Below are 20557 nucleotides of genomic sequence, written 5' to 3'. Positions count from 1 at the left end.
TATAGATCGGAGTAGTAAAAAAAATAAAAAAAACCGTACATGGGTCTGACGTTCCAGAAACCTTAGAAATTATTTTATATACAGTTTATGTATTTGTTACGATGTCTTTTTCAATGATGTCTGCCTTGTCATGCCACTCCAGCGAAATAAAGGAACAATAAAAAATACCAACATGAGACTGTCTGCGTTGTATGGCTTTCCTGCTGTATACTATTATAGCACTGTATACGGTTATTATAGTAGAAGATGCTGGAGATGTTGGTCAACTTTATAGCCAGAGCTGAAATCATAGTTCTGCAAGGTTGCTAGAGTTGAGTTTGGATCAAACCAAATCAGGGTTCCACTGGCACACTAAACTTTGGTGGTCCATGACCCGGGATCCAAATGTGAAATTATTATAACATGGGGTCTCTTTAGGCCTCAAGGTTTAATTGGTGGAGGTCCAGGAAAGGTGTAAAAAAAAAAAACATTTATACTCACCTCTTCAGCGTCCGGCACTGCCTCTAGGTCCTCTTCTGGCCTCCTAAGTGATATCATGCACCTCAGGGGCATGTGACTTCTGAGGCCCAATCACAGGCTTCAGTGTCATGATATCAGCATGCCCCATACATGACGTTATGATGCTACTGATGGCTCAATCATGGGCCTCAGCGTCATGACATCAGCGTGCCCCATAAACTACATGAACTTAGCCTGCTCATTGGTGGCCCAATCACAGGCCTCAGCGTCATGATATCAGCATGCCCCATACATGACATTATGACACTTGGTGTGCCCATGTCATTATTGGAGGCCCAATCACAGGCTTCAGCGTCATGAGATCAGCAGGCTCCATATATGACATTATGACGCTTAGCGTGCCCATGTGACCACTGGTGGTCCAATCACGGGTCTCAACATCATGACATCAGCATGCCCCATACATGACATTATGACACTTGGCGTGCCCATGTGACCACTGGTGGCCCAATCACGGGTCTCAGCATCATGACATTCGCATGCCCCATACATGACATTATGAGGCTTGGCGTGCCCATGTGACCACTGGTGGCCCATTCACAGGCCTCAGCATCATGACATCAGCGTGCCCCATACAATACATGACTCTTGGTGGCCCAATCACAGGCCTCAGCACCATAACATCCTGCCCCATACAATACATGATGCTTGGAGTGTCCGCTGGTCGCCCAATCATAGGTCTCGGTGGTGGCACACATCATCACCAGGAGAGCACCAAGCACTGCAAGGGGGCGCAAGTGGGCAGTGCATTGTGGGTGCTGAGACGGCAGAGACACACCTAAGACTTTCAGGTCATAGAGTTGATATAAACTCCGGTTACATTCCAAGCAGTAACCAGATGGGCTGTTGCCTGTGCATTGAGTGTGAACAGAGACTAATTCACCGTCTGGTCATTGCACTGCATGAGAAATTAGTGATGAAATAGGAAACCCTGAGCGGGGAGACTAATGGCTCCAGCATCGACTGGGGCTGTAAAAGCTTCCCACATCTGGGGCCCTGTCTGTGCAGCCATCACCATATAATTTATTGAGAAGGTTTTCGTGACCTCATTGTTTGTGAGAGGCAACAAAGGCTGCGAGAGGCAGCGAGTACACACACCATGGACGTCCCATAGAGCGAGAGAGTCACGCCAGATCTATCTGAGACACCTCATGCTACAACACTGCAGGGGAAAAATCCTGCCTCCTTCTATTAGTGTCATGGTGGCCGGGGTAAGGGAAATCAGTTCCTATTAAGAAAACCGTATAAGAAGCAAATGGGCGGAAAACGCATCAAGACAGAAATACTCGAGTTATATGGGAAGTGCGGAGAGCGGCGCTGAAAGGGTCAACACTGTGGACAAGAAGACCCGAAATCATCCCTAAAAAGGAGGGAAAATGGTGCAAAATTTATCACAAATCCTCAAGTCCTGGATGACAAAAATCATTAAATACGATATGAAGAAGTTACAACGTGTGCCCTATGGGGCCCCTAGAGAGATGGGCCCACCCTACGCAGGGGGCCCTAAAATATTAGCAACATATAGATCATGAAAGGAGATGGGGAAAGCAAGCACCAAGTCCTCCCGTCTCTGCGTGTTGCCCATTGTATAGTGAAATATCACACTATATGGAAATAATTTCTTCTATACAGTGTACACTGTCATGTGTGACCCACATAATACCACCATATAGTGGCCAAATAGGATAAACTATGCAAGAAAGACTGTACCGTAAACATAACACTGCCATATAGTGCTCATGTGATACAGCAATACCAAGACCAAAAAATAGCGCAAAAAAGAAAATCACTTTATAATGTAGAGTAAAATGTTTGCCTTGTGGCCCCGCCATTCCTAGTTACGCCACTGCCTTGGTAGTCCAGAGTAGTGAAGGTAACATCTCTGATGGTCCAGAGTAGTGAACGTAACATCCTTGGTGGTCCAGGGTGTGAAGGTAACATCTCTGATGGTCCAGAGTAGTGAACGTAACATCCTTGGTGGTCCAGGGTGTGAAGGTAACATCTCTGATGGTCCAGAGTAGTGAAGGTAACATCCTTGGTGATCCAAGGTGTGAAGGTAACATCTCTGATGGTCCAGAATAGTGAAAGTAACATCCGTGGTGGTCCAGGATGTGAAGGTAACATCTCTGATGGTCCAGAGTAGTGAAAATAACATCCTTGGGGGTCCAGGGTGTGAAGGTAACATCTCTGATGGTCCAGAGTAGTGAAGGTAACATCCTTGGTGATCCAGGGTGTGAAGGTAACATCTCTGATGGTCCAGAATAGTGAAAGTAACATCCGTGGTGGTCCAGGATGTGAAGGTAACATCTCTGATGGTCCAGAGTAGTGAAAGTAACATCCTTGGTGGTTCAGGGTGTGAAGGTAACATCTCTGATGGTCCAGAGTAGTGAACGTAACATCCTTGGTGGTCCAGGGTGTGAAGGTAACATCTCTGATGGTCCAGAGTAGTGAAGGTAACATCCTTGGTGATCCAGGGTGTGAAGGTAACATCTCTGATGGTCCAGAATAGTGAAAGTAACATCCGTGGTGGTCCAGGATGTGAAGGTAACATCTCTGATGGTCCAGAGTAGTGAAAATAACATCCTTGGGGGTCCAGGGTGTGAAGGTAACATCTCTGATGGTCCAGAGTAGTGAAGGTAACATCCTTGGTGCTCTAGTGTAATATCAGTGTCTGTGGTCTGGTATAGTAAAGGTAACATCCCAGAGTAGTTAATGTAACATCCTTGGTGGTCCAGGTAACATCTCTGATGGTCCAGAGTAGTGAAAGTAACATCCTTGGTGGTCCAGAGTAGTGAAGGTAACATCTCTGATGGTCCATAATAGTAAAAGTAACATCCTTGGTGGTCCAGGGTATGAAGGTAACATCTCTGATGGTCCAGAATAGTGAAGGTAACATCCTTGGTGCTCTAGTGTACATATTAGTGTCTGTGGTCTGGTATAGTACAGGTAACATCTTAGAGTAGTTAATGTAACATCCTTGGTGGTCTAGTTGTCCTGGATATTGAGGATGACAGTGCTGGTGGTCTACGGTAGTAAAGCTAGCAGTCTAGGGCAGTAAAATATATCCCTGGTCATCTAAGATGGTGAAGGTAGCTTCCCTGGTCCTCCAGGTTAGTGAAGGCAACAACTCTCATCACCTATGCTAGTGGAGGTAAGGCCCTTGGCCGTCCAGGATAGTGGAGGTAACATTGCTGGTGGTCTAGGGTAGTAGTGGTATCATGGCAGGGCAGTAAAAGATATCCATAGTCATCTAAGATACTGAATGTAAGCATTGCATTTCCTTCAGGGTAGTGAATAGGGTTGAGCGATCAGGATAAGGAAAGATCGGATGCCGATTGGCAATCGAGCAAATTTCGGATCGGTTGGACAATGATCGAAAATTGGATTTTGAAATCTCAAGATCGGCTCAACCCCATCGTATATATAATATACCATTAGGGTTAAGCAATTGGGGATCGGAAAAGATCAGATCCTGATGGGCGATCGAGCGAATTTCACGATCGGGATCGGCTGGAAAATGATTGGAAATCGGATTTTAAAATCGATCCTGAAATCTCAAGATCGGCTCAACCCTAGTAGCGAAGGTAACATCCCTCATCCTCTATGGCAGTGCAGGCCGTATTCTTGGTCATCCCTGGCTCTTTCCTGGTTTTCTTCAAGATTCAAAGAGTTAAAAACTTTATCCATGGACTACATTCTACTTATTTCCAGCCCAGGTTCTGTCACTGATGCATGTTGGCTTTTCCAAGCAGGTTCCAACTCTGGGTCATGTGATCAGAACCAGCACCTGATCCACCACTTTCCTCCTCCCCTATACCTTTATTATGGGGGTTGTCCAGCTACAGATCTCGAGAATTGCCATGTTTTGCTGCCGCTACATTCATTTGAATGAGGACCAACCAGTGTTAAACACCCCAGTTCTCGAGATACAGCCCAGCCGTGGGACACCCACCGATCAGCAAGTTACCACCAATCCTCTAACAGTTACTATGATCTAGTCTGCCAATTCCCTTAGTAAAGGTAGAGGAGGGAGGAGGAGGAGGATCAATTTGGGTGCTGGGTCCAGAGTGCACCCAATTTTCTACCTCTTCCTTCATCTCATCTCTGCCGTCCCATAAAACTAAATAGAGCAGCAGCCTGCATGTGTGACCACTACTCCATTCATATGGGGGCCCATTTTCCATGATCAATGGGGGTCTCACTGCTCCTAATGCAGAAAATCCATTATACACCCCCTACCCATATGGCCTGGGACCTCACGGGTCAGGACCCCCCTCTATGAGCTGCAGACTGTTTCAGCACATAAATCTTACTATAGGTATGTAGACTGAAGTTATACCTCTCCCCCAGGGGGTCCGAATGTTTCATACATGCTATGTCGCTGCCACCTAGTGGCACATGGAGTAATTGCAGCACATTGACCGAAAAGAGGACAAAGGGGCATTAAATAGTCACCATTGGTAATGGACCGAACCATTAAAACGGAGACACAATTTACTGATTTGGATGCCAACAGAGACTTTAACCCCTTAAGGGCGAGGCCTATTTTGCCCTTCAAAATGCATTTTTTCTGCCTGACCAAGAATCATAACTTTTTTATTTTATTACAATGTATCTCAGGGTTTCCCAACCTTTTCAGGCTTGGAGTGCCCCTCCCAAATAAGAGGTGAGAGGGATCGGTTTTATCTGACGCCTCCACAATGGTTGGTCCATTTCCTGGACAACCCTTTTCAGAGTGCACCAGAATCTGCATCAGAAAAAATTGCACTCAGTTTTTGTTGCTTTTTTTAAAATTTATTTATTTTACAGGTGAAACATGCTAAAGGGGTTGTACCATTATGGACACTTATCCCCTGTCCACAGGGGGAGCTGTGGATCCGAGAGCTGCTGGGTAATAGAGGTCCTAGAGCAGCTCTGAAGTACAGTATAGGAGGATCTATTCCTCCTGTAACTGGGGCTGTATCATCACACAAAAAAAAATCTAAAATGCCCCCAAAGCTCAAGATGTTTAAAAAAAAACAAACAGGAAAATAACCATACAGAAGTGGGTAAAGAAATTGAAAACATCAACTCCTCCCACAAAAACAAGTATCAAGTGTAGACCCTGTAGAGATAGATGAATGGAAGGTCATTATCCTCAAATATATAGAACAACTAGCATATGCCCCCGACTTCGTCTGCGGGTTGGTGTTGGCGCTGAGCCGCTTATATTTAGGCAATTGCTGTTGTGGCTGATCCGCCTGCTCCCGCGTCTCCGCTCTGCTACATCGCAGCATATACACAGCATACTCAGTTGTATGTACATCTCTGCATATGGAGAACGTACTGAGCTGAGCTACAGCGCTGCCTAAGCTCTGCTACATCTGGCCATTTGGATTATAGTGGTGTTCTTATGTCAGTGTGTGAGCTACTTCTGTGTTACAAAGGGCTGAATGGATGTTGCTGAAATGTGCCAAAGTTCGATCAGTCTTCTCCCGCGTCTTGGCTCTGCTACATCACTGCATATGCGTAGGATACCCAGCTGTATGTACATGTTTGCATATGGAGAGCCTACTGAGGTGTGCTACAGTGCTGCCTAAACTCTGCTACATCGGGCAATTGTGATTACAGGGGTTTTGTTATGTGACTGTCTGAGTAACTTCTATGTTACAAAGGGCTGAACGGATGTTGCTGAAATGTGCCAAAGTTCACACATTCCCCTTCGTACTCACTTTAACTGTACACCCGATATACTCCTCTTGCCCACACACCTCATGCATGTTGTGTAATCTCCTGATCTTCCATTTTCATCAGCTTTCACACTGTCCAGCTTCATCCTATATAGCTCCACCCACAAAATACTGGTGGACGTCATCTTCGGTCCCGCTTTCCTCTGGTGTCTTCTTCCAGCGACGTCCTCCTGGGCTCTTGCTTCCCAGCCTCCATCTTTGTTTCTTCTGGCTGGTTTCTTCCAAATTACGTGCGTGCACAGTAGCGCATGCTCTGGTGCTATTTTTGGTAATGGAAGTTTGCGACTGTACTGAGCATGCGCAGTACACTCGCGTAGTTCTAAGGGGAACTGAGCATGTTCAGTTCCCCTTAGAACTACGACAAATGGCGCTGGAGCGTGCACAGTATTTAAACGTGGAAGAGCGAGCCCAGGAGGATGTCGCTGGAAGAAGACACCAGAGGAAGGCGGGACTGAAGATGACGTCCACCAGTGCACGAACCGCCCACCGTGCACGGTAAGTATAATTTGCATTTGTTCAATGGGATTTAGATCCGGACTCACTGCGGCCACTTCAGAACTCTCTCATTTTGTTTCCATCCATTTCTGGGGTATTTTTGTAGTAGGTTTGGGGTCATTGTCCTACTGGAATATCCATCAACTAGGACACAAACCCAACTTTCTGACACTGGGCCCTACATTGCGGCCCAAAATCCTTTGATAATCTACAGATTTTATGATGCCAGTCAATGCCCTCAGTGCTAGTGGCAACAGAACCCCATGACATCTTGGACTCACCACATACATGACTGTCGGTCCTGTGTTTTCTTTGTAGGCCTCATTCCATTTTCGGTAAACAGTAGAATGATGGGCTTTATCAAAAAGCTCTGTTTTGGTCTTGTTGGTCCACAAGACATTTTCATGTACATTTTGGCTTTTTCTGTCTCTGAGTCAGTAGTGGGGACCTCCTGGGTCCATTGACGGCTAGTTGGCACTGACAATGATGCCCCCTGAGCCTGCAGGACAGCTTGGATGTCCCTGGCACTTGATTGGGGCTGCTTATCCACCATCCTGACTATCCTGCATGACCTTTCATCAGTTCTTCTTCATCAGTTCTTCTTCATCAGTTCATCAGTTCTTCTTCATCAGTTCTTCTCTTCTGTCCACCTCCAGGGATTCAGCGATCATGCTATACTTGAGTTTGGGGTTGCAAGAAGAAGAAGACCTGAGAAGACTCAGACTTCAAGGCTCGACTTTAGCAGGGCAGACTTCAAGAGCCTGAAGGCAAGGGTTAGCAGAATTCCATGGTGCAAAATTCTTAAGCACAAAAATGCACATGAAGGGTGGGAAATCTTCCGTAGGGAAATCATTAAAGCACAGGAACTAACAATACCTAGAAGGAAGAAAAATGGGAAGCACCTAAAAATATCAGGATGGATGACCAAAAAATTACATAACCTGCTAAAAAGGAAACATACAAAAAGTGGAAGATGGGAACTATACCTAAGGAAGAGTACACAGCAGTCTGCAGACTCTGCAAGACATGCATCAAAGGAGCTAAGGCTGAACACGAATTGAAGCTTGCAAAAGAGGCAAAGAGTAAGGTAAAAGGATTTTGGGGATATGTTAAAAGCAAAAGAAAAGTGAAGGAGACCATTGGAGTCCTGAAGAATGACAAAGGAGAAACAGTTAACATGGTGGAACAGCAGGTGGAGCTACTAAATTCATATTTTGTATCCGTCTTCTCCCAAGAAACTAATGGAAATATCGACATTAATGGTGTAGCAGTCAGTAGTAGCCCCTATTGTCTTAACAGTGGTGTTTTGCTGCCATCTACTGGTATGAAGAAATATAGCCTTGGACTGTACTACTGTGAGACAATAATCACCCTGTTCTGTTTGGTAAATGGTGCGGTCCAGAGGAAGTGACGTGAGCAGCGTGGTGTGGATCCAGAGTGTGTGCTGTGAGGACCTGTGAGAGGCCATTGCTGCTGTAGGCCATAGTAGAAGGCCTGAAACACTGCAGAGACTGACTGGAGAAAGCGGCAGTGTTGTGGAGATTGTTCTGGGGACTAAAGCCAGCCTGTGCCTTGGACTGTGTTCAGACCTTCACCCAAGACAGAAGCAAGCCAGAGTCTGCTGAGTTCCTGGACAGGCCTGCATCGAGGGAGCACCACAGAGAGCTGAGAGACTGTATACACCCGGTACCGTACAAGTATCTCAGGGACAGCTAGGGCCAGTTTATAGCGTGCATTATCCTCATACTGTTATATGTAACTTAGTTTTATTTTTTGATTCCTTCCCATTTTCCATAAGTAAAGTGTGTTATATACCTGCCAGTGTGCGTCTGTCTCCTAGTCGCGGATGCTTGTTACCTGCTGGCCCGTACTTACATTTTGGCGTAGTCGGCAGGATCCGTAGCTCAGGAGACATGTCGGACAGGGAAGAGGGAACCTCTGCCGGGTCAAGCTCAGGTGCCCCAGCTGATAGTCCCAATGTAGCTGTTTTACCAGGAAGGAGAATGGTGCCGCCGGGCTCAGTGATGAGCCAAGTGACAAAATTTGATGGATGTAATATGACGGTAGCTGAATGGGCAGATCAGATACGAGGCTTACAGCAGATATATGACATTGCACCAGATGTGATAGTACAGTTAGCCACACTGACGCTGACAGGGGACGCCAAGACGACTGTCAGGCTACAACCAGCTAATGAGAAAAAGACATTTGATGAAGTAGTGACTTTGTTAGAGACCATTTATGGAGAGACAGCATCATTAGGTTCCCTAAAGGTCAGGTTCTTTCAGCGAACCCAGTCAGAAACTGAAACTCTCCCTCAGTATGCCAATGCCCTACAAGAACTACTCAATGACGTTAGGGAAAAAGGGGGAACCAACGCTATAGCCGACTATGACCGTACTCTCCGAGACCAGTTTGTCATAGGAATACGTGACAAGATCATAGCAGAGGCAATGCAAGATGAGATAAGGAGACGGCCACAATCTACCTTCAGTGACATACGGGTGGAGGCAATTTACCGTGCGAATAGTAAAGTGACAGAGCCACAGGTGAGACAGAGTGTCACACTAAGTCAAGGGGCTGAAGCAGCAGCTATAGGAAAAGCCAGAGACCTGGAGTCCATTATTCAGAAACTACAGGTACAAGTAGAATACCTAACAATGCGCTGCGAAGATTATGCACAGCAGGCCAAGAGAGGCTATGAAGGAGGAAGAGTGAATAAAGTACCTGAGAGTGGAGTGTCAGGGGCCTACCGAGGGGGCCCAGAACAGGACCGAGAACGTTGGGTCTACCGAGGGGGCCCAGAGAGACGACCACCTCGGCGAGAGATCCAGTGCTGGGTGTGTGGAAGACTGGGACATGTCGCTGCAAAATGCCCAGACAAGTTCCCAAGACAGCCGCCTTTAAACTAGAAGGTTCCAGCGCAGCGGGGCATGCGTTGGAAGGGAATAAAAGAGTGAAGGAAGTTAAGAGCCCTGATGATACACTGATTGCAGCAAGCCCAGTATTGCAGGTCAAGATGAATGATGTTCTTGTTACTGGAATGATAGATACGGGATCACAGGTTACCACTATGGGAAGAGAATGTTATGAACGGTACTTCCAACAGTCTGCCCAGTATGACCCTGAGATGTTTGTGAGTGTGGTGGCAGCCAATAACCTACCTGTCCCGGTATGCGGAGTAGTCTGGATGGACGTGAACATATGCGGCCGAGACTTAGGCAGAAGAGGTATTATCGTAGTCCAGGAGGGCTATGATAAACAGATCCCCGTAATTTTAGGGATGAATATTCTGAAGGACATGGACCACCTGCTGTTTGCTAGAGATGGGCATAATTATTGGAGAGAAGCTACTGCTCACCAACCCACTCGGGCTGCCTTACAGCGATTAATAAGGATGTGTGGACTACAGAGAGCCACCGGTGGAGAACAGCCCGTGGGCTGTATTACTGTTCCTCATCACACCAAGATAACACTACCAGCTGAAAGAGAGACTATTATATCGCTCCCACTGGGCACCACCCGGAAATTAGAAGGCCTCTCTGTCATGATTGACCCATTATCTAACCAGAGCGGGTGCACTAATGTGCTTGTGGCTCGCTCCTTGTCTGTGGTAACCCAGGGGAGAGTGTTGGTGCGGTGTGTCAATACCCATAACCAGAGTTTAGATCTGACTCCAGGTAGCCTCCTTGCCAAGGTCTATGCTGTCCCAGCTGAAATACGAAAGGCGACACCTTTAGAACTGACCCCGTCCGGGAAGGGGGAATGGTCAGTGACCGTGTCCACAGAAGCAGAAGGGCTCATTGTCTCCCATGAAGAAGGGCGGTTGCTGCGGGAACGGATGAAGTTAAATGTTTCCCGATTCACCACTGATCAAGTCAGAAAGATAGACCAGTTGCTAGGAGAACACAAGACCTCATTTGCACGACATGAGAATGACTTTGGCTGTGCACAGGGAATCTATCACGAAATACCCACTGGAGATGCGGCTCCCATCCGAGAGAGATATCGGCAGATACCACCCCAACAGTACCAAGAAGTGAAAGATCTGCTGAATTCAATGCTGGAGAATGGAGTTGTTAGAGAGAGTCAAAGCCCTTGGGCTGCACCAGTGGTGTTAGTCAAAAAGAAGGACGGATCTTTAAGGTTCTGCGTGGATTATCGTAGACTGAACTCCTGCACTGTACGTGACTCTTACCCGCTCCCCCGTATTGAAGAATCGCTTACGGCCTTAGGCAAGGCCCGTTACTTCTCGTCCCTGGATTTAGCAAGTGGCTACTGGCAGGTCCCCATGAGTGAGAAAGACAAAGGGAAGACGGCTTTCATCCTCCCAATGGGTCTATATGAGTTCAACCGTATGCCTTTTGGTCTGACCAATGCCCCGGGTACATTCCAACGGCTCATGGAGAAATGTCTGGGCGATTTCAATTTCGAATTCACTCTGATTTACCTCGATGACATCATTGTCTACTCCGCTACATTCGAAGATCATCTTCAGAAGCTGGGGCAGGTTTTTAGAAGACTGAGAGAGCACGGTTTGAAGTTGAAGCCCAGTAAGTGTCGCCTGTTACAGGAAGAAATTGAATATTTGGGACATCGAATATCAGGACGTGGAGTGCAGCCATCCAGTGAGAAGATTGCGGCTGTGCGAGACTGGCCCACTCCTACCACCCCACGAGAGGTCCGTGCCTTCTTAGGGCTTGCTGGATATTACAGGCGATTTATGAAAGACTTTGCACACAAAGCTGAACCACTGAATGCGCTATTGAGGAATACCGCTAGGGGTCCAAAGGCTCAATGCGTGCCTTGGGGTATCGAACAAGAGAGAGCATTTCAAACTCTGAAAGATGCTTTGACCAACCCTCCAATTCTGGCATATGCTGATTACCATCTACCCTTTCAGCTTTATACAGATGGCAGCCAATATGGTCTTGGGGCAGTACTCTCCCAAATCCAGAATGGAGAAGAAAGAGTGATCGCATATGGCAGTCGGTCATTACGAGACTCTGAAAGAAACCCTGCTAATTACAGCTCCTTCCGCTTGGAGTTATTAGCCCTTGTGTGGGCAATGACTGAGAAGTTTGCGGGGTACCTCACTGGGGCAGAAGTACAAGTGTTGACGGACAACAATCCACTGGCACATTTGGATAATGCGAAGCTAGGTGCCCTGGAGCAACGGTGGATGGCCCGACTTTCTAAGTACCGCTACAGTGTGAAATATCGCTCCAAAAATGAGAATCAGAATGCCGATGCATTGTCCCGAGTCACTACCCAACCACCGGTCGGGGACATAGATCAAGAATTAGAATCAACAGAGGTACCTGATTTCACCCAGTTTTCCCAGAAGGTGGTGACTGCTCGACAGAGCGAAATACTGGGAACTCAAGTAGCTCCCTTCCTGGGCCCAACCCACCAAGAATGGATTGGGCTCCAGCAATGTGATCCAAGCCTGGCACTGCTATGCCGTTGTGTTAAAAAGGGGTGCAAGCCTACTATTGACGAAAGAGACCAGCTGTCACCCGAAGTATTAGCGGTACTGGGGCAGTGGAACCGATTGGAGATGAGAGACGGGATCCTACGACGGCGTGTATATTTGCCAACTGAGATTGACGCCTGTTATCAAATTGTAGTGACTACTGACCTGGCCCGACCACTAGCCGCCGAGGTACATCGTAGGAATGGCCTCTTTGGAGCTGAGAAGACCTTTAGGTGGCTCCAACGATTGATCTTCTGTCCGAGTCTCCGCTTCATTGTTGAAGAAGTATGTCGTGATTGCAGAGCATGCGAAATCAACAAAGCAGTTGAACAGAGGGCTCCAACACAGACCATAGTGACGAAAGAGCCACTTGAAGTATTGATGATTGACTATCTCGCCATGGGATATTCTGCAAGTGGGCATCAGTATTGCTTAGTTATGGTAGATCACTTTACCAAATTTGCTGTAGCCGTTGCAACAAAGGACCAGACTGCTGAGTCGGCTGCTGAGGCCCTGTGTCACCACTTCATACGAGTGTACGGCTGCCCGCAACGCATTCACTCTGACCAAGGCGCCTGCTTCGAGGGGCGAGTCATGCAAGAGGTGCAACGTATTTATGGAATGAAAAAGTCACGCACCACCCCATACCACCCACAGGGGAACGGGGCATGTGAACGATTTAACCGCACATTACTTCAGATGATCCGCACCTTGGAAGCCGACAAGAAGCGACAATGGCCGCAGTACCTGCCTGAATTGTTGTGGGCCTATAATAATCAAGTCCACTCTGTCACAGGGTACGCCCCATATGTTCTCTTCTTTGGGCGATCCGGAAAAGGTGTGGGAGACCTCAACCTCGAAGACACCGATGAATTTCCTTATCGAGGTCTGCCCACTTGGATTCAGGCTCACCGTCAGAGATTAGAGACTGTCCATCGGATAGTACGTGAGAGACTACAAGAACAAGTTCACCCTAATCATCGGCCGGTGCAGGACACCCCTCTTAAAGTGGGCGACTTAGTCTTGGTACGAGTAAAGAAGCCACTAGGGAAATTGGACAGTAGGTGGGAACCTGACCCTTACTGCATTGTGGCCCACCCTCATGTTGATAGTCCCGTTTACCAAGTCCAAAATACCCTGACCAAGCAGACGCGGACGCTACACCGTGACATGTTACGCCCATGTCAGTCTCAGGGACCAGTTCAGAACGACAGGGAGGAAGTGATTATGACACACCCCTCCACAAATGAGCCCTGGTTGTGGGATGACGATGATGATAACGGGGGTGTTGTGGAAGCTGTGACCACCCCGACAGTAACTGGGCCTGCAACAGTAGTGACACCCCCGACTGCCATATCTGACCGTCCTAATGAGAGACCGACCTCTACACTTGCTGACGATATGACAAGCTTGCGGCGGACTAGTCGTTCTACAGCGGGTGTACCGCCAGTGCGCTATGCCCAGAATGAGTTTGTTTGGCCAGCGGCCCATCGTTACATCACAACATTACGATTACAGAAATGTGTTGATGGAGCTATTGTTGTCAGGGACTGCCAACATTCGACTGGGGGGGTATGTAGCAGTCAGTAGTAGCCCCTATTGTCTTAACAGTGGTGTTTTGCTGCCATCTACTGGTATGAAGAAATATAGCCTTGGACTGTACTACTGTGAGACAATAATCACCCTGTTCTGTTTGGTAAATGGTGCGGTCCAGAGGAAGTGACGTGAGCAGCGTGGTGTGGATCCAGAGTGTGTGCTGTGAGGACCTGTGAGAGGCCATTGCTGCTGTAGGCCATAGTAGAAGGCCTGAAACACTGCAGAGACTGACTGGAGAAAGCGGCAGTGTTGTGGAGATTGTTCTGGGGACTAAAGCCAGCCTGTGCCTTGGACTGTGTTCAGACCTTCACCCAAGACAGAAGCAAGCCAGAGTCTGCTGAGTTCCTGGACAGGCCTGCATCGAGGGAGCACCACAGAGAGCTGAGAGACTGTATACACCCGGTACCGTACAAGTATCTCAGGGACAGCTAGGGCCAGTTTATAGCGGGCGTTATCCTCATACTGTTATATGTAACTTAGTTTTATTTTTTGATTCCTTCCCATTTTCCATAAGTAAAGTGTGTTATATACCTGCCAGTGTGCGTCTGTCTCCTAGTCGCGGATGCTTGTTACCTGCTGGCCCGTACTTACAATGGTGATGGAGATGAGGGGAAGGAGGACTCCAAGCTGACTATAAGCGAAGGTCTGGTAAGAGAGCACTTAGCCAAATTACAGGAAACCAAGTCCCCAGGACCAGATGATTTACACCCTAGAGTCCTGAAAGAGATAGCAGAGGAAATAACAGAACCCCTTGCTATAATCTTCGGTAAGTCATGGGAAACAGGAGTGGTCCCTTTAGATTGGAAAAGGGCAAATGTTGTCCCCATCTACAAAAAGGGGAAAAGGGACGATCCAGGAAATTACAGGCCGGTAAGTCTGACCTCGATAGCAGGAAAAATCTTTGAGCAAATTGTCAAGGAACATTTACTTCGGTACCTGGATGGGAAGGCATTAATTAACCAGAGCCAGCACGGCTTTATGACCAATAAATCTTGTCAGACTAACCTGATTTCCTTCTACAACAAAATCACTGAATGGTTGGACCAAGGGAATGCCGTGGACATAGTATATCTTGACTTCAGTAAGGCATTTGATAAAGTATCACATAACCTTCTTATTGAAAAAATGATTAAGTATGGCTTTGACAAAAAATCAGTTAGGTGGATTCACAACTGGCTTAATGATCGGGCACAACGAGGAGTAATACTAAATGGCTACACATCGAACTGGAAGAAAGTCAAAAGCGGGGTGCCGCAGGGCTCTGTTCTGGGCCCAGTACTTTTTAATATCTTTATAAATGATCTGGACGATGGAATTATTGGGGAACTCATAAAATTTGCAGATGATACGAAGATAGGAGGAATAGCCAACACTAGAGAGGAGAGAGAGTGTATTCAAAAGGACTTAGACACACTGGAACAATGGGCTGAGGCCAACAAAATGGTATTTAACAGGGACAAATGCAAAGTTCTACATCTGGGTAACAGAAATGTAAAAAACATATATAGTATGGGAGGAATAGAACTAAGTGATCGCATAGGGGAAAAGGACTTGGGCGTAATAGTAGATCACAAATTCAACATGAGCCAACAGTGCGGTGCTGCTGCAAAAAAGGCGAATAAAATTCTGGGATGTATTAAGACAAGCATTGAATCTAGATCAAGAGAGGTCATTATTCCGCTGTACTCTTCCCTGGTCAGACCACACCTGGAATACTGTGTACAGTTCTGGGCGCCTCAATTCAAGAAAGACATCGATATATTGGAGCAAGTCCAGAGAAGAGCAACCAAAATGGTGGAAGGTCTGCAAACCATGTCCTATGAGGAGCGGCTAAAAGAACTGGGATTGTTTAGTTTGCAGAAGAGAAGGCTGAGGGGAGATTTAATAGCAGTCTACAAATATCTGAAAGGTAGTCACAGTGCAGAGGGATCTCCCCTATTCTCATTAGCACAAGGAAGTACAAGAAGCAATGGGATGAAACTAAAGGGAAAGAGATACAGATTAGACATTAGGAAAAACTTTCTGACAGTGAGGGGAGTGAGAGAGTGGAATAGGCTGCCACGGGAGGTGGTGGGCGCTCCATCAATGGAAATCTGCAAGCGGAATCTGGATAAACATATAGCTGGGATGATTTAGGAAAACCTGCACTCGCAGGGGGTTGGACCCGATGGCCCTTGAGGTCCCTTCCAACTCTACCATAAGAATAAGAATAAGGGAGATTACAATGCCTTGTGTAGAAATAACTGGATTATGTTGTGTACTGTGGACAATGGACTTGTAACCTTGAGAGTGTTGATATTTTTCCACAATTTTGGTTCTCAAACAGTTCTGTTCTTCTCTTTCTGTTCTCCATGCTTAGTATGGCACACACAGACAAACACAATCAAAAGATTGACTCAACTTCTCTCTTTTTATCTGGTATATTGCCCACACCTGTTACTTGCCACAGGTCAGTTTGAACGAGCAACACATGCTTGAGACAATTTGCCCTTTTTTCTGTTTTTTTTTTTTTTTTTTTGGTGTTGTTCCAATACACACAAAGGAATATACCCTTCACTGAAACAATATACCGTGAGCAAAGAATCCCATTTTTTGTCGGTATGCAAATGAGTTCTCTCACAGCACTGGGGGGCGGTCCTCGGCGCTCAAACAGCACTGGGGGCATCCCCAATACTGCGAGAGAACTCTCCAGCGACACCTCCATCTTTTTAGAAACAGGCTCTTCACACGTCTTCCTCCGGTGCTCGCGAACTGACATTGCTAAAAAAAAATGGCCTGGGTGCATGCGCAGTAGCCGTTGTAGAAGCAGCATGCTACTGTGCATGCACCCGCGCCTTTTTTTTAGCAATGTCAGTTCGCGAGCGCCGGAGGAAGACGGGACCCGAGGACATCAGAGGAAGAGGAGGCGTGGATGAAGAAGACAGCGGACCCTGAATGCCCACCCACCGTGAACGATGGGTAAGTAGATCACATTCTGTTTTAGGGTATTATTTTAAAACTGGGGGGGTAGTTTAATATAACTTTAGCGGTGCCTGAATAGCCTTTTAAAAAGGCTATTCACGGATATGTGGGGCTCTAGCAGCATGATTTTGCTGATAGAGCCCCTTTAAACCGACTGATAAGAGCTCAGAAATCCCGGAGCTCTCACCTCCCCTATCTGAGAAGCTACGCTACTTTTCAGACACAAAGAGCTCAGAGCTGCTCCCAGCCCCTCCCTCCCCCTGAGAGCAGGCAGCTACATCACTTGACAAATGAGCAGATAATCCCCAGGGCCATAGAAACGGAGTGTAAACAATGAAGTAAATAAATTAAGATAGCGGCCAAACAAAGCAGTTTTGATAAAGCAATGCATTTAGGAAAAGTCTTAAATCCACATAAACTAGCAGTATAGATAGGATCCTTGTGATGGGACAACCCCTTTAAATAGTACCCACAAAACGCCAGGGTCAACGTCTACAGTGAAAAGGCGACTCCAGGATGCAGAGGGGCAAAGAAAAAGCCATATCTGAAACTGTCTAATAAAAGGAAAAGATTAATATGCGCAAAAGAAACAGACAGAGGACAGAGGAAGATTGGAAAAAAGTGTTATGGACAGATGAATCGAAGTTTGAGGTGTTTGGATCACACAGAAGAACATTTGTGAGACGCAGAACAACTGAAGAGATGATGGAAGACGCCTGACGCCATCTGTCAAGCATGGTGGAGGTGATGTGATGGTCTGGGGTTGCTTTGGTGCTGGTAAAGTGGGAGATTTGTACAAGGTGAAAAGGATTTTGAATAAGGAAGGCTATCAGTCCATTTTGCAACGCCATGCCATACCCGGTGGACAGCGCTGGATTGGAGCCAATTTCATCCTACAAATAGGACAATGACCCAAAGCCACCTCCAAATTTTGCAAGAACTATTTAGGGAAGAACCCGGCAACTGGTATTGTATCTGTAATGGAGTGACCAGCGCCGTCACCAGATCCCAACACCATTGAGCTGTTGGGGGAGCAGCTTGACCGTACAGTACACAAAAGTGTCCATCAAGCCGATCCAACCAGTGGGAAGGGCTTCTGGAAGCATCGGGGGGGGGGGGGTGTCATGTCTCCAGATTACCTCAGCAAATTAACAGCTAGAATGCAAAAGGTGTGCAAGGCTGGAATTCCTGCAAAAGGAGCAAAGTGTGAAGGAGAAAATTAATTATTATTTCAAATAAAAATCCTTATCTCTAAACTTCTCAATGTCTGGACTACTGTATATACTCAAGTATATTTTCTATTCATTTTGCAACTCATTTGATAAATAAAAGTGTGAGTTTTCATGGAAAACACAAAATTGTCTGGGTGACCCCAAACTTTTGAAACGGGAGTGTAGGTGTCTGGGTATCTGACATCATATGCAGAAAAACCTCCGAATAATTCGTCATATGGAGTTGTATACGGGCTGCACATTACGACTATCTATGGCCGACACTCTTCATAGAACAGGCAGCCATGATCCCAAACTGCGTCTATGACCTTCGACCTGTGGACGCAAACACGTCCCCTTTTTATATGTCTTTAGTGTCGTTTCGTCCAGCTTTATTTTATCTTTAACCTTTTTTATATATCGCCAAGTCCTATCGTACAACTATGGTTGTTCCACAAAAAAAAAACAAGCCCTCACGCCGCGCGTTTGCTGGATGAAATAGAAAAAAACAAACTTGCACTTTCATTTGAGTTTATAGTGTAATAAGTAGCAAAACACAAAAAAACTATATCCATTTAGTGCGGGTTCACACCAGCGCCCGGTCGTTTTGTGGGTTTCCATCTTCTGCCTGAGAAACTGGACAGGACACGGAAACTGGGCTGTCAGTGTCCACCCGTGAGTGTCTTCTGGTGTCCGCGGCAAAACCGTTTTTTTTTTTTTTTTAAAGTCCTGCATGTCCGACTTTGTGTCCGGTTAAAAAAAGACGGTTTTGCTGCGGAGACCAGAAGACGCTCACGGGCGGACACTGACTGCCGGGTTTCCGTCTCCTATCCGCATACCTCTCAACCGTCCCGATTTCCGCAGGACATTCACGAGTTGGGTGACATGTCCCGCGGTCCCGGTTGGAAGGAGGTATGTCCCGATTTCAACTCAGATCTGCGTCTGGAGGACGCAGATCTGAGTTGAACACATACGCGGCTAAAGCAAGGAGCTGTCACAGCTCAGCTCCTTGTTTTGCCGCTGCACTCCGGCTAGTGGCTGTGTAGACGCGATGTGATGACCTCACATCGTGCCTACAACTGTGTTAGCGAGACTGTGGAGAGAGCGGCGGGGGAGCAAGGAAAAGGTGAGTGTAAGGGCTCGTTCACATCTGCGTTGTGAACTCCGTACTTCAGGTTTCCGTTTCCTGCCTAAAACAGAGGCAGGAGACGGAAACCTGCAGGAGTCTCTCTCACCCATTCATTTGAAAGGGTGAGAGAGATGAGTCGGACATGCAGTACTCTGTGTCCAGATAAAAAAATCCGGTTTCGCGGCGGAGAGCATAAAACGCTCACCGCCGCTCACGGCCGGACCTGGTCTGAGCTTTCCGACTTCTGGCATGCAGAAGACAGAAAGCTCGGAACGGACAGGTGAACGCTAGTGTGAACCTAGCATAAGTGGTTTTTATGTGTAGACATTGAGGTGGAACATGAAACTGGGGGCAGATGAAGGAGGGGACGGCATGACACTGCGGGCAGAGATGGAGGGGACATGAATCTGGGGGCAGAGATGGGGGGACATGAATCTGGGGGCAGAGATGGAGGGGACATGAATCTGGGGGCAGAGATGGAGGGGACATGAATCTGGGGGCAGAGATGGGGGGACATGAATCTGGAGGCAGAGATGGGGGGACATGAATCTGGGGGCAGAGATGGGGGGACATGAATCTGGGGGCAGAGATGGAGGGGACATGAATCTGGGGGCAGAGATGGAGGGACATGAATCTGGGGGCAGAGATGGGGGACATGAATCTGGGGGCAGAGATGGAGGGGACATGAATCTGGGGGCAGAGATGGAGGGGACATGAATCTGGGGGCAGAGATGGGGGGACATGAATCTGGAGGAAGAGATGGGGGGACATGAATCTGGGGGCAGAGATGGAGGGGACATGAATCTGGGGGCAGAGATGGAGGGGACATGAAACTGGGGGCAGAGACGGGGGGGACATAAATCTGGGGGCAGAGATGGGGGACATGAAACTGGGGGAAGAGATGGGGGGGACATGAATCTGGGGGAAGAGATGGGGGGGACATGAATCTGGGGGCAGAGATGGAGGAACATGAATCTGGGGGCAGATGAAGGGTGTATATGAAACTGGGGGAGAGACGGAGGGGGGCATATAATATACGGGTGACTGTAGGAGGATTATACTGTGTGCGGGCACATGAAAAATGAATGAGAATGGGTGGAGTCAATATAAAGTGGGTGGAGCTAACTTTGCCGCTGCACGCGCCGCACATTTTGTCCGTTTCAGTTCTTCAAAAGTTGGTTGGTATGCTATCCGGTGTCTCAGAAAGAATACAGAAACCCACAACGCGGAGACCGGGCGCAGGTGTGAACCCGCCCCTTAGTAACGTCGCTAATCCATAAAATAAAGTTATATTTTTTTTCAATTTTGCCAGAAACAGGTTAATAAAAGTCAATTGCTATAATTAAAATACTCCCCAACAGGGTACCGATGAAAAATGCGCCTCATCCCGCAAAAAACGCGCCCTCACTCGGCGTCATAGACAGAACAATGACAAAGTTAT

This window comes from Leptodactylus fuscus, chromosome 1 (assembly GCF_031893055.1).
Source record: "Leptodactylus fuscus isolate aLepFus1 chromosome 1, aLepFus1.hap2, whole genome shotgun sequence".
NCBI lineage: Eukaryota > Metazoa > Chordata > Amphibia > Anura > Leptodactylidae > Leptodactylus > Leptodactylus fuscus.
This window is presented reverse-complemented; position numbering follows the sequence as displayed.